At 51.6% G+C, this 5,811-nt stretch overlaps 1 non-coding gene across 1 annotated transcript; it reads right to left on the reverse strand.

The window, feature by feature from the left end:
- Nucleotides 1-2,171: 2,171 nt before the first annotated feature.
- On the reverse strand, nucleotides 2,172-2,317 carry LOC123646780. The gene has a single exon (XR_006738030.1). It is a non-coding gene; the product is annotated as a small nucleolar RNA SNORA57 (small nucleolar RNA).
- Nucleotides 2,318-5,811: the final 3,494 nt, after the last annotated feature.

A 5,811-nucleotide genomic window follows, 5' to 3' on the forward strand; every position in this document is an offset into this window, starting at 1 on the left:
GATTTACTCCATATGCGTGTCTGAGGTATCTGCATACTCACTTTGCTCTAATTCCCCTTTCACATGGAAACCCTTACGCAGTCAAGACCCTGGTGGAAAAAGGAGCCCCCACTCTGACTCCTCCCTCCCAGGGCTCCCGCCAGGCACAGTGAGGGCCAGGCCTGGATCGGCTCCCACCTGGACAGTCTCCCATGTCCGTCCACCGCAGGGTTTGTTCCCTGTGTGTTCCCTCTAGGACAAGCAGGCTCCTGTAACATGACATTTGCTGTAAAACTTGCATGTAAGTCAGCCGTCCTCAGTGCTGCTTCTCAAGCAATCTGTGGTGAAGGACCAGTTTTTAAAAAACATTCCCAATTCATCACAGGTCATTACTTTTGTGAAATACAATAAAAAATTAATTCCTAGAAAAATGAAATAAAAAAGACATATAGGATAAAAAAGACTTCCCTCTTTTTTATTATGAGATTCAATAGACATACATTTATTGTGTCAAACTCCTATAAATTCTTACCCTCACATGCCATATTCATTGTGGGAAGGTAACAACCAGTTTGCAGTCCGGGGCCCCCTGGAGTAGCAGTGGCCGGAGGACAGCATTCCAGCTCCTCACTCTCGCATTCCAGCCTGCCTTAGTCTGAGCCAATCTACTCTGGGCTTGTCAACCTGGTTTAGTCACTGTCCCTCAAACTCATTTTGGCTTTCTCATGCTATTTTGTGCTCCTGCGGATCCAGAACGTTCCACCCTGGCTACCAACCCTCAATGCCTATCTAAATCCTGATAGCAGCAGCCGCGTATTGAACATAGACTGATTTCCATGATTTCATTGCATCTGCGTAACAGCTGAAGTACTAACATTATTTACATCTTTTATAAATTAGAGGAGTTTTGTGTTATCCCTATAACAATTGTTGGCCAGGAAATGGTCACCTGTCTGGGCCAGCAAGAGTTCAACACTGGATTTTTATTGGAACTAGGGGGCTGGGCTAGGAGAGTTCTAGAAATGCCTGTAGCCATACATGGTACTTCACGGGGAGAAAGTGTCTGAGAGTTATGACCCATAGAAGGAAGGAGAGCCAGGAGGTCCAGAGACAGACTTGCCTCTCTCCCCAGTTCCTAGTCATCCTTGGTGATGATAGAGAATGCTGTGACATGCCAAGCAATTCCTCACTGATGACACACAACTTGTTCCCCAGTTCCTGGGACTGCTGCTGGCCAGCCTCTCCACATTTGCCTTTGCAGGAGAGGGCCACCACTCCATGCCATGCCCCTTCCCAGGGCAGCCCAGACCTAACAACGTCTTGGCCACTGTGTCCCCACTCAGGACAACTTTGATGGGTCATTGTAGCTTCAGAGCTCCCCGCGGGGCTGGCCAAGCTGTTTATTACAACCGTACCATGGCTCAGCGTTCCCCTCTGCCCCATCCTGCTGCGGCAGTGATCAGCCCATTTCTAATATTATCCGCAGGCGCGAGAAAATAAAGCTCATTTCTTAGAAGAATGGACCACGGGGGCTTCGGGTAGAGCAGGCGGGTGAGGAGGAGGAATTGTAGAAATAGAGCACAGTGTCGCAAGGAGCTTCAAGAAGCCAGTGGGTCCACAGCAGGAGGGGTAGACTCTCAAAACCTTGCCATACAAGGAAGAGTTGGAGGGACTGAGAAGATTTAACTGGGGAAGTAAAGATTTATGGGGACTACAACAGCAGTCTTCATATATTTGACAGGCGATCAAGGAGAGTTTGGATCCAACGCCTTCTGCGGGGGCTCCTGGCCTCTGCTCTTGATCTCCTGCAGTCTGTCCTCACACCTTTTAGATAAGTCATATCACCCCCTAGCTGAAAACCCTCCACTGCCTTCTCACTGCACTGTGAACAGAGCCCAAGTGTCTTGCTGTGACCTGTGAGGTCTTTCATAATCTGGTCCTCACCTCCTTTTCCAACTTATCTCCTGTGGTTCTTCTTTCACCCACCCTCTGGCCACACCTCAGGGCCTTTGTACCTGCCATATCCTTTGCTTGTTCTATATTTGTTTCCATAAGCTCTCTGCCTGCCCTATTTTGTTGTTGCTGTTGTTCAGTCTCTGATAAAATGTCATTTCCTAAGAAAAGTCCTTCTTTCCCTGATTAATTTTAAGCTCATTACCTTGTTTCATGTTCTTTTATTCCCTCTTTTCTCCTGGTGTCCTGGTACTTGAGGATAGAACCGGGGGAAGGGAAGCCGCTGGCACTGAAGACACGACATTGAGGGGCCAGAGCCCTTTCCCTCTGCCTCCATCCATAAAGGAGAGTGGGCCACATATCTGGCCCTGCCAAGAAAAGGAGGGTTGTTTTATGCTCTTTACAGCACGCTTTGCTCCCTGAAATGGCTTTGATCTTTGTTGATTAGGTGATATTGTTTCTTACCTTCCCCACAAAAAATATAAGCCTCAAGCAGACAGAGATGTGTTTGTCCTGTTCGCCACTGTAGCCCAGAATGTGGTACAGTTTTGGTATACAGCAGGTGCTCAGAAACTATTGTTGTTTTTTTTTTTTAAAGCAAGTCAAATTTAGCAGTGGGGGGTTGAATACCAACTTTAGTGACACTAATGTTAGTAAGTTCTGATAACCCACTATCATCAGACCAGCCAAAAGCTATTGTTGACTGAAAAAATGACTGATCATGGTCCTAAGAAGTAGCTCTGGAGCTAACGGGTGGACAATTCGGACAGCAGATTTTCAAAGCTGGCGTAAGAGGGCTCAAGCCTCGTCTATCCCGGGAGGTGTGTGGTGGAGGCAGACTGCCACTTTGCAGGGAACCAGAAAGCAGTAGGACTGGGGAGGTGGAAAGGCTTTGGAATCAGACAGATCAGGGTTTGAGTCCTGCTTCTGACACTTCCTGGCTGGATGTAGGCCTTGGACAAGTTATTTGACTTTGAAAAGCCTCAGTTCCTTCATCTGCAAAGAGAGGGGTTTGATTAGAAGCCACCCCATGGGGTGCTGACTTGATTAAAGGTTGCCTCTGAAGCCCTTGGCAAGTGCTGGGCACCTAGCAAGTGCTAAATAGATATTAGCTGTTCAGTTTCTGTTTCTGCAGAGATGACAGGTCCTGTCCCCATAATCTGCATGAGGCCCCTGAGGCCACAGGAGCTGGGGGACTCACTTAAGGAAGGGCTATGCTGCCACAGTCCCTCTCTCATGAGCAACACTTGGTATGTCTTTCCCTGTGGCCCTAAAGGCCCTCCCAGAGGGGGAGTAAGCAGCAGTGCCCTGGGTTCAGGGGTGGGTGGTGGGCGGTGAGGGATGCTCCAGTCTGTTGGTTACTTCTCAACTTCCTGCCTCCGATACTAACCGGAGCTGACCTCCTCGGTAGGAGCCAGGTGAGCAAACAGGTGATCACTGTTTCTTCACGAGATTCAGAGTTGTTACACACTTGATACTGCTTGCATTTATTGAATTTGCGATATTGTGTGAAATCGGAGTGTGTTTTGTGATGGGAGAGGAGGAGAAATCATCGCAGTGGCAAGAAGCAGCTCTGCAGGGGGTGGGGGTGGAGGCAGGAGGCAGGAATCCCACATGCCGGGAACCCACCTTCCTCTCGTTCTGCACCTTCCTCTGTCTCTGGCTAACACGCAGGTGAGGGGCTTTATGCAGCTTGACCCTGAAAGGCGCTAGTCACAGTCTGCCAATGCAATGGAGGGGACACCATTGCACTCCAGGCAAATGTAGGCTCCGGCTTTTGACGGCCGGGAACTTCTTCCTTCTGATGAAAAAGACAGCTGGCGCTATCTGTATGATAAAGCAAACACTCACATAGCATGCACTTACTGAATGCCGGGCACCGTCCTTAAATGCTACCTGCATAGCCTGTGTGATGTTCCCAGCAACCTTATGAAGTGGCCACAGTCATATAGCCCCAATCTACAGATGAGCATTTGGTAGCTCAGCGAGGTTCAGCCACTTGCAGAGGCTCACATGGCCAGCAAGTGGCAAGGACAGGATTTGGACCCAAGCCATCTAGCCCCAGAGTCTGTGCACTTGATCACCATGCTATGTGGCCCATTCCCAGGGGGAATGGTTTGCCCTGTAGGTGATGAGCTTCCCATCATTGTGGGTGACAAGGATAAACAACTGGGCTAGACAGCAGTCTCTTCCATGTAGTGTCCTCTGTGTCGGGCTCTGAGCTAAGCACTCTGCCAATGGCATCTCCTCCCAGCCTGATGGTCCCACTGCCAGATAGAGCCATCATTCCCCCTTAGGGATGAACAAATTGGGTTTCGAGAGAGTTGGTAACTGGCCCCAGGTCTTGGGCTGGTGCAGGCTGGAGCTGGGAATCAAACGGGCCTGCCCAACTCAAATCCCGGGTTCTGCACCTCTTACCAGGGATGGCAGCCTGGGGCTTCAAACTTCAGGAGGACTAGATGGCTTTTATGAAAGTCTGACAGGTAAAGAGACAAACTCTCGAAAACAGCAGCTGTGATTAGTTGCTATGCCAAAAATATTAGTCATCACATTTCAGACTTCATATCTGAGGATATATTTCTCTTCTCAGGCTTTTATTTTTTTCTTTTACCACATTGCATTGTTCTTCCTGAAAAGTTTCTCAAGGAGCGGAGTTAAGTGGATGCACAGAGGGTCAGCTCTCTCTGCCACGGCAGCAGCGCCCACTCTGGGGCAGACAGCAGCCTCTTTCCTGGTGGTCCCACCATGCTTCCCCATCTGACAAGCCTCGGCACGAGAATCGCCACCCCAGGGCCCCACGATCAATCCAGCAGTCAGTTTTCAGATCTCTTCTTGCCTGTCTCACCTGCAACATCCGGCACATGGGTCAGCCCTGCTTGGCTCATGTTCTTCCCTTGGCTTCCTGGACATCACAACTCTTGGCTTTCAGCTGACCCCCTCCTTGGCAATGTCTGCCAGTCTCAGGGCTGGAAACACCATCAGTGATGCTTTCCAGCCTATATCTCCAGCACGAGGCTCCCCTCCGAACTCCAGATGCATAATAAACCTGATTGTCTGCTTCACAGTCCCTTGGATGTCAAGAAGCCATTTCAAACTTAGCATACCCCATAATGAGCTCCGAATCATCAGTCCTGACCCCCAAAGTACTCCCTTCTTGGTCCTCCATGTCTGAGTTGAGGGCAACTCCATTCTTCCGTTTTCTCAGACCTTAAGCCTTAGAATCACCCCAAACTCCTGTCTCTCACATATCTCATCTGTCAACAAATCCCATCAGCTCTGCCTTCAAAATACGTGCAGAACCCAACCACTTCCCACCACCTCCGCTGCTGCCACCTGGCTCGCCACTCACTCCTCAGGTGCAGGGGCGGGGGGGCATCAGACAGGGGAATTCACTTCTGACGGGGGTCAGAGGAGCGGGGGACAGGCCGAGGAGGGCGGAATGGAGGGCAGGGAGCGGGAGGCAGCAGCGACGGTGGCGGAGGGAGCCGCAGGGAGAGCGGGTCTCGCTGACTGGCTGTGTAGCCTTGAGCAAGTTACTTCACCTTTCTGACCTTCCACTTTCTATGTGGGGCGGGGGCGGGGGAAGCAATCATGACTTCCTCCCAGGCAGGGTGGTAGTGGCGACTGAAGGAGACGGTGCAGGTGGCCTGGAGTCGCGCTCCACAACCCAGGGACAGTCCTCCGCCTGCACGAAGGCGTGGCGGGCGACGCCGAGGAAGTAGGAGTGGCGCGTGGGGGCGGGGCGCGGCCTGGGGGCAGGGAGCCCGCAGGGAAGGCCGGACCTGGCCCGGTGACCCCGCGGGCAGGGCGGTGGCGCGCGGAGGTGTTCCCGGGGGCGGGGGGCGGGGGGCGGGGACCTGGCCTGGGCTGGCTCCCCTG

Source organism: Lemur catta, chromosome 10, assembly GCF_020740605.2.
Source record: "Lemur catta isolate mLemCat1 chromosome 10, mLemCat1.pri, whole genome shotgun sequence".
Classification (NCBI taxonomy): domain Eukaryota; kingdom Metazoa; phylum Chordata; class Mammalia; order Primates; family Lemuridae; genus Lemur; species Lemur catta.